This window comes from Zingiber officinale, chromosome 2A, assembly GCF_018446385.1.
Source record: "Zingiber officinale cultivar Zhangliang chromosome 2A, Zo_v1.1, whole genome shotgun sequence".
NCBI lineage: Eukaryota > Viridiplantae > Streptophyta > Magnoliopsida > Zingiberales > Zingiberaceae > Zingiber > Zingiber officinale.
This window is the reverse complement of record NC_055988.1, coordinates 55,425,046-55,447,921: the sequence shown is the minus strand read 5'-3', so window position 1 is coordinate 55,447,921 and position 22,876 is coordinate 55,425,046. Positions and strand designations below refer to the sequence as shown.

The 22,876-nt window shown below is 37.5% G+C and overlaps 2 long non-coding RNA genes across 2 annotated transcripts; both read left to right on the top strand.

Moving 5' to 3' along the window:
- Positions 1–17,648: 17,648 nt before the first annotated feature.
- On the top strand, positions 17,649–18,430 carry LOC122039646. The gene is made up of 3 exons (XR_006128297.1): positions 17,649–17,677; positions 18,211–18,268; positions 18,374–18,430. It is a non-coding gene; the product is annotated as an uncharacterized LOC122039646 (long non-coding RNA).
- Positions 18,431–18,552: 122 nt separating this feature from the next.
- Positions 18,553–18,825, top strand: LOC122039645. Its single transcript, XR_006128296.1, has 2 exons — positions 18,553–18,597; positions 18,709–18,825. It is a non-coding gene; the product is annotated as an uncharacterized LOC122039645 (long non-coding RNA).
- The last annotated feature ends 4,051 nt before the right edge of the window (positions 18,826–22,876 follow it).

Below are 22,876 nucleotides of genomic sequence, written 5' to 3'. Positions count from 1 at the left end.
TAGATACGGGAGTCACTGATCATGTCTGCAATTCATTGCAAGGGATCCAGGAAACCCGACAACTATATGAAGGGGAAATCACTTTCTATATAGGCACTGCTACAAAAGTAGCAGTTGTTGTAGTGGGAGAAGTTTATCCTCTGATAGGAATAAAACATGGATTTTGAGAAATTGTCTTTACATACCAAGTTTAGAAAGAACTTGATTTCAGTTTCTAAACTATTCAAAGAACTTGATATTCTGTCTCTTTTGATAACAAAGTTGTTATCAAGAAAAATAGGGAAGTTATCTGTTCTAGTACGTTGGTTGGTAATTTATATATTCTAAATCAAAAAACTCCCATGATGCAACAAATGAAAATTAATAACACATCTTCTAACTCTAATAAGAGAAAATAACTTTCGGAAATGAACCAATTATATCTTTGGCATCTAAGGCTAGGTCATATTAACTTGAGTAGGATTCAAAGGATAATAGCCGATGAACTTTTGGGTTCATTGGTGGTGGAAAACTTTCCAACCTGCAAGTCTTACTTGGAAGGAAAAATGACCAAGAGGCTTTTTAAGTCTAAAGAGTATAAAGCCAAAGATGTGTAGAAGTTGGTTCATACTGATTTGTGTGGACCTATGACTATCTAGGCAAGAGGTGGTTTCAAATATTTTGTCTCTTTTATAGACGACTATTCGAGATATGGGTACATTTTACTTGATGCGCCGCAAGTCTAAGTGCTTTGATAAGTTCAAAGAATACAAGGCTGATGTGGAGAAACGTCGAGGTAAAAGTATCAAGACACTACGGTGAGATCGTAGTGGCGAGTACCTCTTAGGAGAGTTTAGGAGTTACTTATCAGAAGTCGGGATTCAATCCCAACTGTCTGCACCGGGTACACCCCAACAGAATGGTGTGACAGAACGAAGGAACATGACTCTTATGGAAATGGTTAGATCAATGATGAGTTATTCAGAATTACCAAATTCGTTTTAGGGATATACTCTGGAAACGACAGTGAACATAGTATCTTCTAAGTCAGAACCCTCTACTCCCATAGAATTGTAGAATGGGCATAAGCCTAGTCTGAAGTATATTCAGAATTGGGGTAGTCCAGCACATGTGTTAAACAGAAGTTCACTTATTTATGGATTATCCTAGAGAGACGAAAGGTGGTTTATTTTATAGTCCTAAAGATCAGAAGGTCATTGTTAGCACCAATACCCGATTTTTAGAAGAGGACTATAAGCCCATGAGTAAAATTATTCTTAAGGAAACAATAAAGGATACGTCTAATCTAGTACCAACTGTACAAGATGAGATACCACAAGAAACTGCAACACGTGTCACAAATGATGCACAATTACATACCGTGCCTCGTTGTAGTGGGAGGGTTGTTAGGCAACCTGAAAGATTCATGTTTTGGGAGAGTCTTTGGACTTGATCCCTAGTGAACATGAACCTGATCCCCGAACATATGACGAAGCGCTCCAAGATAAAGATGCAGCATCTTGGCAAAGAGCAATGAATACAGAATTAGAATATATATTCTAATAAAGTCTGGAGCTTGTAGAATCACCAAATGATGTAAAAGTCATTAGGTCTACAATAGAAAAAGAAGGACAGATGGGAAGGTGGAAACTTTCAAAGTAAGACTTGTTGAAAAAGGGTATCGATTATAAGGAAACCTTTCACCGGTAGCCATGCTTAAGTCTATCCAGATTCTTTTATCTCATATGGTTATGAGATTTGGCAAGTGGATGTCAAGACAGCTTTCCTTAAAGGAAGTCTTGAAGAAAGCATCCATATGAAGCAACCAGAGGGGTTCATTGCAATAGGCAAAAAACATCATGTATGTAAGCTTAATCGGTCTATTTATGGACTGAAGCAAAGCTTTAAGGTCTTGGAACATCCGGTTTAAAAAGTAATCCAGACCTATGGATTTATTCAGTAACCGGATGAGTCTTGTGTATACAAGAAGTGTGATGGAAGCGTGGTGTTATTTCTTGTACTATACGTAGATGACATTTTTGTTAGTTGGAAACAATATCAAAGTGTTGTCAGAAGTAAGGGTATGGTTGTCTAAGTAATTCAATATGAAGGACTTGGGAGAATGCACACATATTATCGAGATCAAAGTAATAAGGGATCACAAGAAAAGAATGTTATGCTTATCCTGAGCTTCATATATCGATACTATCCTAGCTCGTTTTAGAATGCAAGACTCCATGAAAGGTTTTTCTACCTTTTTGGGCATGGAATATCTTTATCTAATGAGATGTCTTCGAAGACATCAAAAGAGATAGAAGAAATGAAGGAAGTTCCTTATGCTTCAACTGTAGGGAGCCTAAGATATCTGTTTTTTCGTGGGCATGGTTAGCAGATATCAAAGTAACCCAGGACCGGGACACTGGACTACCATAAAGCATATATTAAAGTACCTTAGAGGGACTAGAGATTATATGCTAGCTTACAAGATAGATGATTTGCTCCCTGTGGGTTACACAAATTCCAACTTATAATCTGAAAGGGACAATAGTAAGTCAACCTCGGGGTTTTGTGTTTACTTTAGGAGGTGAAGCCATAATTATGGAGGAATGTTAAGCATAGGTGCTTTTTCGGACTCCACTATAGAAGCTGAGTATATGGCAGCCTCTGTGGCAGCCATAGAAGTTATATGGCTTAGAAACTTCATGATGGACTTAGATATGATTCCTGGTTTGCCCAAAAATTATTACAATTTATTGTAATAATAGTGGTGCAGTAGCAAACTCGAAGAAACTATAAGTCTATAAGGCAAGTAAACACAATTAAGCGCAAGTACCACCTAATGCGAGACATCGTATAAACGAGGAGAAGTTGTTGTCGCCTAGATTACATCAGATGATAACCTGGAAGATCCTTTCACTAAGGCCCTTAAGGCAAGAGCTTTTTATGGGCATGTTGAGGGGTTGGGAATCAGATGTATGACAGGATATATGGCAGCATAGTCTTTTAGTATAAATGGGAGATTGTTGGAATGTATACTAAAAGCCTAGCTTTTTGTATAAACATTTATTTAGAAATAAGAATCACATTGGTCAAATGTTTACATTTATATGCTAAGTGTAGTTGTTCAATTAATTTATATTGTAGATAACTTGGTGTGTGATGTCATACACAAAAGATCATGTTATCAGTTCCTTATAAATTTTAAATAGTAGCTCACGACTAAGATGGATAGGAACAAACCATTGGAATAGTCGTAGCGTAATTTGGTATTAATTTATCTTGACTATAAAATTATAGTAGTACACTCTGAGTGTATTGAGCAGGACCATTTGAGGTAGTTTCTTTTTATATTGACTATATAAAAGAATAATACCTCTGTTATTATAGAAGTATGTACTCTTAATCATAATATAATAACAAGCACATATACTTAATATTTATTTCTTTAATTTATCAAAGGGTGCGATTTAGCTCGTTAAATCAATAGGCCTGATAAGTTGGGAAATGATATTATTTATATGGTTTGTTGTTGATTATAGAATGAAATTGTGTCCTAGTAATCTAGGTTGATGATGTCCCCTTGAGGAGCTCATAAGGATTGTCATGTAAACCCTGTAGGTGGACTTAGTCCGACATGACAATAAGGTTGAATGATACTACTCTTGGAGCTAGATATCTTAATGGGAATTCAATATCTTAATTAATGGGAATTCAATATCTTAAACACAGGGAGACTAACACACTCATGATAAGAAGGAGCTCATATAGTAATATGAGATTGGTGCGGTAGTGCAATAATAACACTTTAGTGGAATGAGATATTATTGATGAACTTGAGTTGGGTGTTCGAGGTGAACACGGGAAGCTCAAGCTCATCGGGAGACCAAAACCAATTTCTCCTCTCGGTCCCTATTATAGCCTCTTATTTATAAAGTCTTATATTCACCAAACCCAACTTCTTACCCACCTTAAGGTGGCCGGCCAAGCCAAGCTTGGAGCCCAAGCTAGGGCCAACCAAGGTTTTGGTGGAGTCTTGTCTTGGTAGATCGTCGCTCACACGACATCCAAGATAAGAAGAGGAATACAATAGAAGATCTTGAGATCTATAGGATACAAAGAAAGGTATAACTAGTTGTCTTATTCCGCATCATACTAGTTTTCTTTGTATGGATTTTGAAATACCAAACACAAGAGGCTAATGATTCTAGGTTTTGAATTTATGATTCGATTTTGTGTTTCTTTTATTTTTTCAATCTTGTGATTCGATTGTTCTCAATGGTTAAACCTAGGGTTATTATAAGGAGATTAAATATTGAATTTCGTTGAAAGGCTTTGTCTAGGAAGTGGTGGATGCTCCCATAACCAAGAAGACCTAGTGCCTCGCCATGTTTAACCTGGAAGCCGATCTCTGAAATAAATATTTAATCAAATTTGTAATATGGGTGGATTTGGATTAATAATGTTAAGCATCGTTTGCGATCCAAGTCTAAACCTCTAAGAACAGGTAAGTTGAATTTGGAATCAATAATGTTAAGTTCTGTTTGCGATACCAAATTTAATTTCTAAAGAACACAATAGGTTGTTAGGGAAGGTTCGTGACTTATACAAAATTTTTGTATAAGGGAACCAGTACGATATTCCGAGTAGCAACCAACAGTTGGCACTTTTGAAGAAGTGGAGGAAAAATGGAGGCTCATGTCAAGGGGGAGCTCCAAAGGTAAAGAGTAAGGTAAACCCTAAGTTAAATTTGAAGTCAAATTTAAATTCCTCCATGCATGCTGGAAAAAATAATGATTGTCATTATGTAGAAATGAAAAATTTTGGATTTAGATATCATGATAGGAATAGGATAATTGTAGATCATAACCCTAGGAGAACCATTCATGATAAATCTAGAAATGGTAGATCTAAGGAGAACCAAGGCATTAATCCCAAGAAGGGGAGACACATGCCTAGAAAGGGTAGGTCTAGGAATGCCCATGGTGGACATGTTGACTCTACGTTTAGGAACCTAGAAAGGGAAAATCAAGCTTTGAAGGCAAAGCTTGATAAGTTAGAGAAAACCATAGAAAGATTCAATGCTGGATCTAAGGGTTTAGGTATGGTGTTGGGTAGTCAAAGACCCAACAATGATAGATCGGGTCTAGGATACCGATCTAGTGTCTCCAATGCTAAGGAAAAGTCTTATTCTAGGGTTCCATATGACTATAGCAAGGAGAAGCCAATAAATGGAAAAAGAAAGTCATTTAAAGGTAAGGTTAAATTAACCAAGGACAAGGTTTCCAAGCTTAAGAAGGTTAGGTTTGTAGGCCAAGTATCACCGGAGGTGCACCGATGTGGCCTAGCGATTGTGGATGAGTCACCTAGGGAGGTGGCTAAGGCTAAGAGCTCTAGGGGGAGCTCAAAGAGTCCATTTGGGACCCATGGTTAATGGATCTCAAGTGGATTTTACTTGGGAGTCTAGATTGGGTCATGGAATTGGCCAAGTGGTTTGGAGATGGATTTGAGTAGCCTTAGGAAATTGGCACAATTGGTTTATATTTCATGATTAGAAATATAGCATTGGGGTCATATAGCATGATAATTGATTTTGGATGTATAGATGCCATATAAACCAATGCTAGGGATACATTGTGGTTTAGTATGGGCGAATACATCAAGAGGAAGTCAAAACTATGACTTTAGGTCAAGGTTCAATTGAACCATTTAGCTAGTTTTGGATTTGTGTCAATCTTAGGATTGGTGATAGATACATTTTGTAATGTATTTTTTCGAAGTAGACAAGGGTAAAACAGACCTTTCCATAAAATTTGAGAATTTTTGGAGGTCTGTGAAATTTCTAGTGCATTTCTGAAGTTGGTCAAAAAAGGTTGATTTTTACAAAAAATAGTGTACTAGTCGATTGGTACAGTTATCAGTCGACTGGTAACAGTGTTTTTGAGTACAGAATATCTCTGTAAGCTTATTTCGATAAGGGCAGTCGACTGATACTAGTATGAAATTATTTTCAACACTGAATTTTGACCAGGTCAGCTCATATATGTGTATGAGATCCATGGGAAATAAATACACGAGTTTAGGGTCAATTTGATGATCAAGTTTTCTACAATTGGGATATTGTTGGGAGCTTTTTGATATTAGGCAAAGGGGGAGAAGTAATATTTAGTTGGGAAAACCTTAAGTGTCTTTGTGTAGGGGAGCCTTGTGATAGGTTCTTAAATAGCCTTGTGATAAAATTCCTAGCTCAATGGGGAGCTTAGGTGTAGGGGGAGCCTTGAGATAGGTTCAAATGCATGTTGCATTATTTTTGATTTCACATTATAAGTCCAAGTGTGTAGCCTTGGCAACGTAAGTCCATTCGGCAGTGTAAAACCAAGTATGTAGCCTTGGCAACATAAGTCCATTCGATGGTGTAAGTCAAAGTGTGTAGCCTTGGCAACGTAAGTCCATTCGGTGGTGTAAGTCCAAGTGTGTAGCCTTGGCAACGTAAGTCCATTTCTTTTAGCATGTTTATTTGCTATTTATTTTCCCTAACTTAAACGTATTGTCAAACATCTAAAAGGGGGAGATTGTTGGAGCAATCCCAATGGTCCATGCGACCATGTGTTTTGATGTTTGGGCAAAGGGTTTAAGTTAGGTTCACCCTTGTATTTGATATGTGTATATGAGTGTGTGGGTTTGCAGGATACACATATGACTCAGCTTGATGGCTTCAGGTCTGGTGGAGGATGGAGCATCCGAGGGACCATGGACAGGGCAACAAGGACAAGGGCTGAGCGAAGCAACTTCAAGGCATACGTGAAGGATGACATTGGGACTAACCACAAGCTTGGGTGCATCTGAGAGATGAGAGCCAAAGGAAGTAGGCTTGAAGGCAAGAGGTCAAAGCTGCAACGAAGAGTCAAGTGAGTTGTAAGGGTGAGGATCCGAGTGCTGAGAGATTGTACTCGGGTACCAGTCGACTGGTGGTTTTATCAGTCGACTGGTGAAGTCGACTAGGCAGTTGACTGGGAGAGAACAAATTCTTCTGTTCGCTCGACCAATGTGGAGCAGTCGACTGGTACTTTTACCAGTCGACTGGTATTGAGCTGTTGAGATGTAACGGTCAAATCTCCACAGAAGATAGTCGACTGATAGTTTTGGCAGTCAACTGGTAGACGGGGTTTTCTAACCCGTGACCTATATAACCAAGGCTTGGAAGCTTGGTTATGGTTAACAAAATTAGAGTTGGTTAAAGTCTAATTAGTAGTCTACCAGTGCTCAAGGTTTCCCTTGTGTCCAAGAGGTCTTGGTGAGTTTGTGGTGAGGTTTCTCCACCCACAAGGAGGTTTGAGCTAGTCGGAGTTTTCGGGGAGTAATCCACCAACGGATAGGGATTGTCCATCTTACGGACAACCGTGGAGTAGGAGCCTTATCTCTGAACCACGTAAATCGACGGGTCAGTTTGTTTGCAATCTTTCCTTTAGTATTTAGCTTTCGTATTTATGTTTCTATTATTGTATTTCCGATTGCGCAACTAACAAATACATAGGAAGCGATTATTTGGGGGCGCCATCTATCCAACCCCCCTTCTAGCCGGCCACCGATCCCCTACAATGTTATTGTTAGAGTGTATACTAAAAGCCTAGCTTTTTTAAACATTTATTTTGAAATAAAGAATCATTTTTGGTCAAAAATATCTACATTTATGTTAAGTGTAGATTGTTTAATTAATTTATATAGTAGATAACATGGTGTGTGGTGTCACACACAGAAGATCATGTTATCAGTTCTTTATAAATTATAAACAGTTGCTCACGACTAAGATGGAAAGGAACAAACCGTTGGAATAGTCGTAGTGTAATTAGGTATTAGTTTATCTTGACTAATAAATTACACTAGTACACTCTAAGTGTATTGAGTAGGACCATTTAAGGTAAGTTCTTTTTATACTGACTTAATAAAAGAACAAGACCTTAGTTATTATGGAAGTGTGTGCTCTTAATCCTAATATAATAACAAGCACATATATTTAGTATTTATTTCTTTAACTTATCAAAGGGTGAGATTTAGCTCGATAAATCAATAGACCCGATAAGTTGAGAAATGATATTACTTAGAGTGTGTGTTGTTAATTATAGAAGGAAACTGTGTCCTAGTAATCTAGGTTGAGAATGTCCCCAAGAGGAGCTCATAAGGATTGTCATGTTAAATCCCGCTGGTGGACTTAGTCCGACATGACAATGAGGTTGAGTGGTACTACTCTTGGACTAAGACATTAATTAAAGTGAGTTGTCAGTAACTCAATTAAATTAATGGACATTCGATATCTTAAACACAGGGAGACTAACACACTCATGATAAGAAGGAGCCTATAATGTAATTTGGGATTGGTGCGGTAGTGCAATAATAATTCTCTAGTGGAATGAGTTATTATTGATGAACTTAAGTTGTGTGTTCAGGGCGAACACGGGATACTCAAGCTCATCGGAAGGCCAAAACCAATTTCTCCTCTAGGTCCCTGTTGTAGCCTCGTTAAAGTCTCAAGTTCATCCAAATAAAAGCCCATCTTAGTGTCCAAGAAGGGGGGCCGACCCAAGGTTTGGTGACCAAGCCAAGGACCGGCCACCATCTCCACAAGAGGGTCGGCCCTATGCTTGGTGCCCAAGAAAAGGAGGGGTCAACCACTATATTTCAAATTAGGAGGGGCGTTTTGAATTTTTAAAATCTTCTCTTTGTAGATAACAAGTTTAAAAGAGAGATTTTAAAATTATAAAACTTTCCTTATTTGAATTAGGCCACATGTTTTAAAAGAAAGTTTAAAAGTTTTAAAACTTTCCTTTTTAAACCATCCTCATGGTTTTAGAAAAAAAGGAAGGGAGTTTTAAATTTGAAACTTTCTATTTTTGTAACCATGTTAAAAAAAGGAAATTTTAGAAAAGAAGTTTTAAATTTTAAAACTTGGTTTTAATTTTTAAAACTTTCCTTTTTTAACATCCACATTAGGAAATTAAAAGAGAGCTTGTAAAATTTTATAAGAGCATTCCTTCTTTGCTTATAAAATTTTTACAAAATTATTTTTCCTTTATCTTAGGGCTGGCCACCCTTACTTGGTGCCCAAGCAAGGGGCCGGCCAATCAATTAAACCAATCAATGATTGATGATTGAATCAATCAAGAGGAAAGAAAAGGAAAAATAAAAGGGGAAAAGGAAAAACAAGAGGAAGATTTTAATTTTTTGTAAAAATCTTTCCTTATTTGCCCTGGGTAAATAATATAAAAGAGGGGGAGGAGAGGCCTCATGAGATAACAATTCTTATTCTCTTGTTGGAGCTCTTCTTGTGGCCGACCCTCTCCCCTCTTCCTTTCCCCTTGCTCTCTTTTCCTTGGTGGTGGTGGTGGCGGGATTTTAGAGAAGGAAGAAGAAAGCTTTGGGTGGTGTTCATCTTGGAGGATCGTCGCCCACACGATGTCCAAGGCGAGGTGAGGAATACGGCAGAAGATCTCGAGGTTATTAGCTTACAAGAAGAGGTATAACTAATAATTTTCTTCAGCATCATGCTAGTTATTTTCTTTGTAAGAATTCCAAACACAAGAGGCATTAGATTCTAGTTTTTCGAGCTTGTGTTTTTCTTTTATTTTTCGAATTTCTGATTCGATTATTCTTTTTGGTTAAACCTAGAGTTATATAAGGAAATTAAATATTAGATTTCTTTAAAAGGCTTTGTCTAGGAAGTGGTGGTTGCTCCCATCTCCAAGAAGACCTAGTGCCTCACCATGTTTAACCTGGAAGCCAATTTTGGAAATTAATATTTAATTGAATTTATAACATAGGTGGATTTGGATCAATAATGTTAAGCATCATTTGCGATCCAAATCTAAATCATTAAGAATAGATAAGTTAAATTTGGAATCAATAATGTTAAGTTCCGTTTGCGATTCCTAATTTAATTTCTAAAGAACACAATAGGTTGTTTAGGAAAGGTTCGACACTTGTACACAATTTTTGTGCAGTGGAGCCGGTACGATCTTCTTAGGACCAACCAACAATTGATATCATAGCTAGGGTTTGGCTCTATGTGTTTGATTTTCAAATAGATTATGCACATGTCATACATAATTTAGACAGGATAATAGTAGGATGTGCTAACTTTGTGATTGCTGGCTCCAACTATTATGACATATAGATATTGTGTGGGATTGGACCCTTGGACATGTCAAGGGCATTATTTTTATGTGTGCATGATTGTATGTAACTAATACAACAGGAGCTGTATTAGCCCTAGGATTTTAGAATTTTATTTTCGATCTAGATTACATGTACATTCCTTCGTGGAATATAGGATCGATATATGTAAAATTCTATTTTTATCATGGATCGTATCCTTGCGAGGCATGGTGCTACAGAAGGACCAGAGGCGTAGCGGAATAAGAAGCAAGATAGATGCGACGATTGGACCCCATGGCGGTGGCTAAAAATAGCAGCAGCTAGGGTTGGAGCACACGGAGGACAGTGATGGAAAAAGGCCATAATAGTTGGAAAATTAATTTCCAAATTTATTGCTTTTATTTACTGTGATGTGTGTGTGTGCATGTGATGTATGCTTGCATAGGTTAAAATTCCTCACCTTAAATAACTAAGTGGGAGAGAAATTTTTTAAATAAATTCCATGGTCTCCATTACTGGTTTGTATGTGATGCAAACAAACTTGTGCGTTGGCTCTGAGTGCCTTTCTCCATATCGGATGAGTTTGTTTGTAGATCACTAGATCAAACTTCCATTTTGGATAACTATAGGAAATTAATCAAGAGCGTGTGATCTTCCCCATCGGAAGGGGCACAATCTTATTAATGAACTAAGTGTCAAGTAATGGTATACACTTAGGCACGTCTAATAGTATCCTCCCCATCGGAGTCACTGCTATTATTTGTGTGACCGAAGGAAAACTAACTATTAATTTTATTTGTCAAAAAGTTAGGTTGACAAGAATAAAATTAATGGGTAAAACCTCCTCTTTCAAATGTTTGATTTTGTATACGTCCACACTATCGTGGCATGCAAAATTCACGGTGATTTGAGGTGTTGGTTAATTTAAATAGTATTGTTTGAGGAATCAATATTATTTTAAATTTAGAGTCCTAACCAAAGTTACTTTTGTGATTCTTAGGATGACTTTCAACCCACTGGCCATCATACTAAAAGAGAACAAACTTACTGGTCCTAACTATATAGATTGGAAAAGAAATCTGGACATTGTTCTAACTGTTGAGAGCTATAAGTTTGTACTGACTGAGGCTTGCCCTAATGCGCCAATGGTGAATCTACCCAAGAGGAGATTGAGTATCATAGGAAATGGGTAAAAGTAGATGAGATGGCGCGGTGTTACATTTTGGCTTCAATGTTAAATGTATTGCAACATCAGCATCAAGATTTACCAACAGTTTATGATATAATGAACAATCTCAAGGATCTCTTTGGTCACCAGGATCGGGCCTCTAGGCAAGAAGCTATGAGGAAATTAATGACAGCCACCATGATAGAGGGTACTCCCCTTAGGGACCATATCCTAAAGATGATGGCTTATCTGAACGAAATATAAATCCTAGGAGGAGAAATTGATGGGGAAATCCAGATCGATATGATTCTCCAAATGCTACCCAGAAGTTTTGAGCAATTATGCCTAAACTATAATATGAATAAAAGGATGTATTCATTGGTGGAACTACTGACAGAACTTTAGGCAGCAGAAGGGCTATTTCGTCATAATTCTCATATTCACTATGCTAAAAATGGTCCTACTTTTAAACCGAAAGGAAAGAAGAAGAAGAAACAGGTTGCCTCAGGAAAGAAGGTGAATAAACCTCAAGGTACAGGACCAAAAGTTGGAATGAAGAAGATGAAGGGCAAGTGATTTATCTGCAAGCAGTCAGGACATTGGAAGGCAGACTGTCCTCATAGGAAAGAGAACAATAAAGGGATATCTCATGCTCTAGTTGTTGAAACATGTTTAGCGGTGTTATCTACCAGCACCTGGTGTGTAGATACGGGAGCCACTGATCATGTTTGCAAATCTTTGCAGGGGTTCCAGGAAACCCGACGACTATTTGAATGAGAGATAACCGTCTACATGGGTAATGCTACTAAGGTGGCGGCTGTTGCAGTGAGAGACGTCTACTTATCTTTTGATAGAAATAGAAGTTTGGTTTTAAGAAATTATCTTTATGTACCCAGTTTTAGAAAGAATTTAATTTTAGTTTCTAAACTGTATTTGGATGGATATTTTGTTTCTTTCAATAACAATGTGGTTATAAAGAGAAATAGGGTTATTATATGTTCTAGTGCATTAGTTGGTAATTTATATACTTCAAATTCAATTTCTTCCACAAAGCAACAAATGGAAATTAATAATGTTGGTGCGGGAAGCATCCGACGATCGAACTTTAGTTTTGATAATGACAAAGGGATTCAAAGTTAAGATTATTTTTTATTTAATATGTTCATGGAGCTTGCAGGAAAGTCCTAAGTGATCATTAGGCAAAAGTCCTAGCTGCGGTTAGGCAAGGTGAAAACCCTAGGGGGTGGTAACCCTAGGTGAAGGAAAAACCTGAGGGGGGGTAACCTTAGGTCCTAGGGGGTGGTAACCCTAGGTGGAGAAAAACCCTAAGGGGCGGCAACCTTAGGTCCTACGGGGTGGTAACCCGAGGCGGAAAGTCCAGTCCCTTTGGAGGACCGAACTAGCACCAGGTAATCTCTCCTGAGGAGAGTAGGTGAGGGCGCGTTTCCCGTAGAGGGAACAGTAGGCATCGGGTCGACCTAGGGTTTCCGGTCAGAAATTCGAAGTCAGACTTGGACAGTCCGGTGACTGTCAAACTCTTAATTTATCATATTTATATCAGTTCTAACTTTGTCTTACAGGGTACCGTATTGTTTTGGGACTAACATATCTTGCAGGTACAAAAGGAATAAGTTAAGCCTCGGATAAACAGTGTCCGATCATCCGAGGCGCCTCCATGGAGCTTGGAGGCGCCTTGGGTGCAAGCCGAAGCCAGCTGTCCAGAGGAGTTGGAGGCACCTTCTTTGGGACTGAAGGCGCCATGGACCAAGGCTTGAAGGTGTCTTGAAGAGGCTTGAAGGTGCCTTAAACCAGATAAGGTGTGACCAGGTTTGTGCTGATCCACGCGTGTGACTCGGCGGCCTAGAGGCACCTTGGACAGGCTTGGAGGCGCCTCCAGCACTGTATAAAAGAGGGATTCGAGCAGTAGCCAAAGATAACAAGTTCTAAGCTTACTTTCTTCAACATGCTGCCAACGAGACGACCTAGAAGTGATGCGAATTGACACCGATGACCCGGAGCTCCGAATCTTCAGTTTTTCTTACTGTCGTTGGTATTATTTAGTCGCTTCTTTTAAATCACTGTACTTCATCTTGTAAACACATTAACGAGCTTATAGTTGTTACCCACCGAAAGTGATCAACGATCGCGGGCCTTGGAGTAGGAGTCGCCACAGGCTCCAAACAAAGTAACTCCTCGAGTTCTTGTGTGATTGTCTTTTTGTTTCCACTGCTTTAACTCTCGAACGATTTCCAACTCCGAAACACGAAATAGCCACGAGCGCTATTCACCCACCCCCTCTAGCGCTTTCGATCCAACAATTGGTATCAGAGCGGGGTCGCTTTTAATCGGTGCAACCACCGTTCAAGTAATTTTTTCGTGGTATTTTCAGTTTTACGGAGTCAATTAGAATTAGCTTAATAGCTAAATTCTAATTATTTTTCCTTCGAATCAGTTTTAACTCGAAGTCGGTGCAACACCACTCGAGTTCGTTATTTTTAACTTATTCCCGCACTACTAATCCAAGATGTAGTCTTGGGAAATCTCTTCTATTATGTTTTTGCATATTAACTAAATGGCTCAGCAAGAAGGATATAGCACCGTTCGTCTCCCGCTCTTCACCGGAGAAGACTTCGGATACTGGAAAGGACGAATGGAGAATTTCCTCAAAATCCAATTCGAGACATGGATTATCATCAAGACTAGATTGGATCTACCAACTGATAAAGACGGCAAACCTACACCCTGCGAGGACTGGGAACCAGCATTAATCAAGAAGGTGGAGGCAAATGCCAGAGCAACTTGTACCCTCCAGTGCGGACTAACAAAGGAGGATCTAAACCACGTCGGTCCATTCTCGAGCACCAAGGAGCTATGGGAGAAGCTGATCGAGCTTCACAAAGGGACCTCCGATACCAAAGTAAGGTAGCGAGATTTATTGTTCAATAAATTGTATAACTTAAAAATGCAAGAAGGTGAGACGGCTAGCCAGCTCCATGCCCGAATTCAAGAACTACTCAATGGTCTCCATGCGATCGGACAGAAGGTAGATAACCGGGACATCATAAGGTACTCCTTAAACGCCTTTCCAAGGAACACCTTGTGGGCATCCATGGTAGATGCTTACAAGGTTTCTAAGGATCTCTCTACTATTAAATTAGATGAGTTGTTTTCTGAGTTTGAGCTTCACGACTAACTCACGTCCGGTCGAGAAAGGGTTGGCCTTGATTGCAGGTACAGGAAGAGCACGCGAGTCAAAATCAAAACGTAGAACCGAACAAGAATCAGAAAAGGAACAAGATTCAGAAGACGACGACGAGCTCACAACCGAATTCGTCAACCTAATGAAGAAACTCTACAAAAAGAAAGGCTTCAACAAAAAGGATGTCAAAACAGTCATCCAGACCAAAGAAGCCCAAACAAGCTCAAAGGTCAAATTCGAGGTGACTTGCTACAGGTGCAATCAGAAGGGGCACATCAAGGTGAACTGCCCGAATCAAAAGGACCCGAAGAAACCAAGAAGGAAGAAGGCTCTGAAGGCAACTTGGGACGAATCTTCTTCCGAGGAATCCGACGACGAAGAAGTCGAGCAAGTTAGCTTCCTTGTATTGATAGCCGGGGACTACACCAAAAGCGAGGACAAATCGGAAGCCGAGTCCGAGAGAAGTCACGGATCCGCATCCATTTCCGAAGGGCCAACCCCCTCTGTAAGTAAAAGTCATTTATATAGTTTAATCAATTACTTAATGCATAAAGTAGCTAAGTCCAAAGTTCGAATCAAGTCGCTTCTAAAGGAGGTAACACTCCTTAAAGAAGTGACTAATACCGAATCATTGACTGACCCAGCTCAGACTGGAACCTCAACTCAAGTTCAAAAACTTGAGGAAGAGAATTCCAACCTGAGAAGTCAAGTCAAGGATTTGAAGACTATCCTAGAACAGTTTTCTTTAGGGTCCAAGAACCTGGACCTAATTCTTGGGGCTCAAAGAGCCGTTTATAATAGAACTGGACTAGATTTTAAATCTAGAAGGAAATATCGGTCTTACCTATCGTTAGTCAACAAACCAAATAGTAAACTAGTCCAAGCATGGGTGCCCAAGTCCAACCTGGTCAATTAAGTTGGACTTGGTCAATACTGGGTCCCCAAGGATCAAGTACATTACCTTGATAGACCTTATTAAGGCTATGATCCAGGGGGAGCAAAATGAAAAGTTATTTTAACTAATAAATAATTAAATTAGTTCAATTATCTTAACAAATAAATAAATAAAAATTATCTTTAATTAAATTAAAATTATTTTAATAAATTATCTTAACAAACAAATAAATAAAATTAACATTAACTTAATAAATAAAATATTATTTTAACAAATAATGTAATTAAAGGAAAATCAATAATGGAGGCTCCAGAATAACTGGCACCTCAAAAAAGGAACCTACCCGACAGGATAACTAAACACAACCTACCCGACAGGATAATTAGGACTAGAATAAAAAAGGCTAAGTTTAACTTGACCCACGGTACTGGTGAAGTATTGGATGATAGTACGTTAGGGAAGCTTAGTCTATGCATGTCTAGGAAGATATGACTTTGACCTGGTGCATCTGGCTAAGTGGAACTGACCGAAGCGATCATTTATGGATCCTAACTAGTTAGACCAAGGTTTTGTACTAAGTTCAGTGGATAGGACTATTTGAAAAACCTCGAAGACATGGTTACTTTAATGATGTCCAAGTGACTCACCATAGCCCAGAAGTTTATCCAAATAATGCCTATTTGTTGAGCCCAAAGCTAAACCTGAATCTAATATAAAGTTAAACCAAACCCAAACCCCGTAATTGAACCTAATTCATCTCACATAATTATAAGTTCCCCTGATTGAAAAATTCAGATCGGGTGAGATGATTAAGGACTAAAAATTAAATAAATTAAATTAAAATTAAAATTAAAATTAAATTAAATTAAATTAAAATTAAATTAAAATTAAAATTAAAAGTAAAATTAAATTAAATTAAATTAAATTAAAATTAAATTAAAAATTTTTAATCAACTTAATATTTTTTAAAAAATAATTAACTTTATATTTTTAATTAACTTAAAAACTTTTTCAAAATTAATTAACTTTTTCAAACTTAATTAACTTAAAAACTTTTTCAAACTTAATTAACTTTAAAAGTTTTTCAAATTTAATTAACTTAATACTTTTTCAAAATTTAATTAACCTTAATATCTTTTTCAAAACTAGCTAAATTAATAACTTCACTATCTTTTCATTTAATAGATTCCAATTCAATAACTTTATGTGTAGGAACACTACAAGAAAAACCCTCATAGACATCGGTGGAACAACAACGGTTTTAAGCAAAAACCGATGTCTTTGAGTATTTTACACCGATTTTTCCAAAAACCAGTGTCTATGAGCGCAGATTTTCACTCATAGACATCGGTTTTTTAGCCGATGTCTATGAGCGCCTTTTTTTTTTGTTAATAGACACCGGTTTTAACAACGATTTTTAAAACCCGGTGTTAATGAACCAAAAATAATAATTTAATTTTTCCATCAGCTAAAATTTACAACACTTCACAAAGTTCCCTCCAAACCTAAACCAATATCGTGCCCCTTGATTCTCTCAGCCTAAACCTAAACCTAAACCTCCGACCATCTCTCTCAACCTCATCTCCCTCTTCCCCTTCGATCCACGCCCCTTCCTTCTTCCCCGACACCCCTTCCTGGATCGACGCCCCTTCCTCTCCCATGATCAAAACCATCTGCTTCGGTCCTAAGCAAAATCGTAGCATAAATCGTTTCGTTCTGCCTCCTTGTCCGATCCTCTCTTCCTCCTCCTCCTTCCTCTCTTCGCTCTTCCCGGCTAAGGTAGGGCCCAACGAGATCCGAACAATGAGAGGACACCCATGACCACCATGGCACGGTTGGTCGGCAACGTGAGGGAATCCGAAGGAAGAGAGAACAGCACCGAGATCCAGGAGCTCGTACACAGAAGGGGCATCGACTTACTTCCTCCTATCCCTCCCCTCCCGCTATCTCCCCTTCTGCGCCAGATCTACCTCTCCGGCAATCACGACCTCGCCTTCGTGGGCGCCCTTCCGACGGCTCCCCCTTTGCCGCCACCTGGAGTGGGAGCGGTGGTTCGAGGGGGAGGGGTATGAGGCGATGCACGTTCAAGGCAGGCGGTGGAGCGGCGACATGGGTGGCCGATTTAACCCTAAGAAAGGCATGACGTTTGAGGGTTCCATCTTCGACGCCGGGCCGATTTTTGAGTCCTATGGCGTAGCTCACGGATAGGCAGGTCGATTGCTCGATTTTTGAGTTGGCCATCATCATCATCTCCCTGTTACTGGAGAAGGGACTTCATCATGTCGGGGAGGTGAGTCAAAGCTTCACTTTGTTTGATATGTGTTTGGGTATTTTTCTTGACAGGAAAGTTGCTCAGGAATTTAATTTTTTTACTATAATTTTTAAAGGAAAATTATGAGGCATTTGTCTCAATCTTGATCTATGTATGTATGTATTGGGAAAAAAAAATCTAAACTATCTTGATCAGGATGAACTTGGTTTGCGAATACAAAAAGTTGTTTTGCTTTGTTGTTTCTTTGGGAGTTATCAGTAACATCAAGAAATTAAATGAAGCGAAAGCGGTTTCTTTACGAGTTATCAGTCATGTTTCACGAGGAAGCATGGTTTTATAAATTCTCAGTTTATATCTTAAAGATTAATCATCTTTCAGTTTCTGGAATGTCTGGGGCTGCAAGTGAGAAATTGTCCTGATAATTTCATACTTCAGATCCTTGAATGGCTTATCTTTTTCCTAGCTTGGAATTATGCTACTCCATCTTGTCCTGCATCAGCATCATTTTCTCATATGACTGACAGTTACATCTGCTTTGACTTCGTTGTCAGTGGTTTATCAAGAGGCAAAAGAGAACTCTTTTTGAAGTTCTTGAGAAGGTGAAAGCCGGTAAAACTAGAAAGTTCATACCTAAATTGGAGCACTCTTTCGACGTGCATGGTATCCGGAATAGATGAATTACTGTAACTCTGTGATCCATTGTGGTTTTCGCAGAGTTGATGATTCTCGGCTTCATCTCCTTGCTGTTGACGTTTAGTCAGGACCAGATCGTAAAAATCTGCGTGCCAAAGGTAGTTGCAGATTCTATGCTGCCATGTCGCCCTGATGCAGAGTCAACTGGCGGAAATAAAAGGCGGCTGCTCGCGCTGGTGCTGACGGAGTCACAGCTGAAGCGCAGGATTTTAGCTGCTGGTGGTTCAGTGGTTGAATGCCCCCCAGTGAGTAGTGCACAACAACTTCCAATTCTCTGATTGTTTGGTTGAAAATAATCTATTGTAAACAAAATCTAAGAAGCTTTCACTAAAATGTTCAGTTGCGATCACTTGTAGGAAAAGGAGCAACTGATTACTGCCACAGGCTTGCACTAGTTGCACATTATGATCTTCTTTTTGGCTGTGTTTCATGTGGTAAATAGTGCTCTTATAATGGTCCTTAGAAGAGCAAAGGCGAATCTGTAGTGACAGAGTAGTGGATTACATAATGTATCATTCTGAATAATTCCATAGCATTGCCTGAGGATGATTTAGTTTAGCTGTTGCAGTATCCACTTTGCATTGATAATCTTCTCTTGGGCAGATACACAGATGGAAGGACTGGGAAAAGGATACGACATCGGCTGAGTATGCCTTCACGACTGGTATATATATGTTCACTATTCTTTGTTGTATTGTTGCAAGTCCATAAGTCATCATTCCATCAGACTTTGCCATCAACGCTAACAATTTCCATTTTACATGCATGAGTTTGCTGTTACGAGATCACAAAACTAGATAATTATTTGGCAGGTCGATTGCTTGAACAAGCATCCTACTACTATTTGCTTTCCATCCCACCAATGTTACGCAAGTATGGTTTTCATCTTATTTTGTCTGGAAACCGTTACTACATTTCTGATCAGGTACTCGATTGCATGTCAAATTTATCTTCATATTGAAACTTGTGTCTCAGATATTTAAAGCATGTTCAAAATTTTATGTGCTAATTGTAAAACATTCATTCTGTAAAATGTAGAGACAACATGCGATTCGAGCTTACAGGAATGCACTCTTCGTTTACAGAGAAAATGGTTGGAGTTATATATCTAATCATGTTCACTACAATGTTGGAAGGTTCTCTATGCTTTGTTTGTATATTTGTGCATTTATCTTTGATGCTTTTGACCTTATCTCCTTCCATTTACTTACATGGTATTCTTTTATTGGAGTTCTTGATTTGGCTATCAAGCATATGCTGGAGGTTTTGGCTTGCAGTCATCTGTCCCTAGCCACACAAAATGCATTCCTTAATGAATTTTCCCATGTTGTCCAGGTACTTCTATAGATTCTTCCTCATGATATTTTTGTTTAGTAGTTCGTAAATCTTAAAATCTTGCTATACCTTGATTCATCAGAGCATGGGAATGAAATTTGAGGTTTACAATCTTCGACTACCTGTTATCAATATGGCCTCACTCAAAGTATTTTATTAAGATTTTCGAACTTACGCATCACCTTCAGATTTAAGTTAGTTGCTTGATTTTCATTGTCTTTGAAGGACTACTGTTATTATATATTTTCCTGGTTTCTTGTCATGGTTATTCCTTATCCTCTCTCCTTTATGTACTTTCTTTTGCTTTAGATGCTAGAACAAAAAGCAAACTAATGCTTTGATTGAGGTTATGAAAATTCATAATTTTTTGTGCTCCAGAGACAAATTAATTCTTAGCGATGGATTTGGGTTCAATTCCATCAATAAGAAAAATGAAAAACAGTACTAGACATGATTTTGTTTAAAAATTCATGCGGGCTATGAAGAATGCTCCTAAACAAGGAGACAACAACGTTAAACAAACATGTTAACAACATTTAACATCAAAATAGTGTTGTAAATACAGAAATTGATTTTCCTCATTATTATTCTTCTTCTCTGAACTTGGGATAAAAGCTACTGAGGTTCCTACATAATTGGGAGACTTTGCAAAACCAAAGTAACTAATTTATTAGGTTGAAATGATAGATAGATGAGTGATCTCAGTCTTGGCATGACTAACATTTTTTTTTTATGTTCGAAACCTTTCATTTTGTTTTGTATGGTTCTCTCTAAGAGCATGGACCTAGTTATCTTTTGACAGCTGAATATGATTCTTTTACTTCATTTGTAACTGCAAATTCAACTTTCTGATACCTTGTGAACCACTGAAGATCCTTATTGCAAGCATTGAAGTAAGCATTGATGTGGTTGAGATAAATGATGAATATGTCTCTTTTTAAGCATTCAAATTAGTCATCTTGTTACCTGGTGCTCTTACTACTTTTTCAACTATGATTTTTGGTCTTGGTTTACTAATATATTATTTATGTGTTTTTACAGTTTACAAATCTCAAGTACTCCAGAGTTGAAATTGATGAAGTGCGGTTCGAGTGGGCTGAATGCATGCTAGATTACATTTGAAGTGCGGTTCTACTTTGATGTGTTGTTAAAAGAATGTTCTACCTTGATTATGATATCTATTAGCTTTTGATGTAAAAAGAATGTTTGTGTATTTTATGGATACTGTTCTAAGAAGAATATTTATATAATTTATGAATATTTGTGTATTTTATGGATAATGTTGAATGAAGAATATTTGTGTAATTTATGAATATTTGTGTATTTTTTTTGTTATTATTTCAGAAATCAAATTTGTACTGTTAAAAAATACTGATATTACATCGATTTTCTACCGCTGCAAAACCGGTGTTATTAACTAATATTATATCGGTTTTACACCGTTGATGAAATGGTGTCGTTAAGTGATACTACACCGGTTAATAACCGATTCAAAGACCGGTGTCGTTAAGTGATACTACACCGGTTTTAACCCGATGTCTAAAATGACAGACTTTTAACATCGACTTTATAGACATCGGTCGAAAATGAAATAGACACCGGTGGAAAACTGATGTCTATGAAGGTTTTTGTTGTAGTGGAATATAAAGAATTGGATCAATGGATGTTGGATAGTGGATGCTCCAGACATATGACTAGAGATAAATCCAATTCACCACTCTAGAACTAAACACATAGAGGTAAAACACCATTTTGTAAGGGATCATGTAGCTAGAGGTGAAATTGTACTTAACCATGTTGAGTCCAAATCTAGCCTAGCTGACATCTTCACAAAACCCTTACCTGAACTCGAGTTCAGTACACTTAGAAGACAAGTAGGAATGTGTTGGGTAGAATAGATCTTTATTTTCAAACAAATTTCCTACATCTACCTTTAAATTTTTTTTTTCAAAAATTGCCTAATCTTAAAATTTACTTTTCAAATTCTAGGAAAAATAATGTTTTCAAAATCCCAGTCTTATTAGTCTTTCAAAATTTGGACTTAGCCTAGAATCTTTCCATTAGATATTATGCTCCCCTAGCTTCAGCCAGAGCATCTCACAAACACACTAGGCATAACTTGTTTGTGTTTGAAAGAAACTTAGAACAACGTGAGATGCATAGGGTACAACCTGGACTCCAGAATGCTTATTTCTGTGCATCATAGTAAGTCTGGGCGTTAAATACTAACTTTACATTAATCAAGTTGAATGATCCAGCACTAGTCAAATCTAACTGGATTACTAACTTAACTTGACTAACCAAGTAAAAACTGTTGCTCTCTAGGCATGCAGTCAGTATCTAAAGGTTAGATAGTTGGTTAAGAATATTAACACTATAAATTGACTCAGTTAGCGCTTTAGGGCTCTGATACCTTGCAAAAGAAAATTGAATAATTTACAATCTATTTAACCCAGCTCATGCTTGGACATTAGGGTCTTAAGCTTATTGCTCCTCCATTGCCTTTAAGGATTTTCAAATTCTTAAAATTTCTTTTAACCTCTATAGTCATCTTCAAAATTAACTAAAGGACTTTTTGAATTTTATTTCAAAAATTAAGTTAACCCAACTTTTTAAAAGCTTTTAAAAAGGCTATTCGAAATTAATGGTTTTTTAAAAGGCTTTAAAAAATTTTTATGAAATATTTTTTCAAAAAGGCCTCTCCAATTGCAAAACTTAGCTTACTATTTTCAAAACTTACCTTTCGAAAATTGTTTGTTTCAATCTTTCAAAACTTAACCTAAGTTTGCATAAATTTTGGCTAACTACCTTTCAAAACTAAATATTTTCAAAAACATTTCAAGTTTTAGCAGCTAAATATTTTTCAAAGAGCTTTCAAATCTAACTAAATATTTAAAAAGCTTTTTTCAAGATTTGCTAAGTATTTGTTCAAAGTTTAACTAAATGTTTTGATATAAAAAATTAGCTAAGTTACTTTTCAAAGTCAATATAATTTTATCTTAGCTAGTTTTAAACGAAAAAGCCATGTTTTCAAAAAAAAAATTCTCACTTAGCTAAAAGTTTTACAATGATTATTAATTCTAAAAAAGCTAAGTGCTTATCAAATTTTGGTTAACCCTCTATTTTTCCTTCTCTAAACTTTTTTAAAAGTTAAGTTTCTCAAAATAAGCTAAGGTCATTGATCATTCT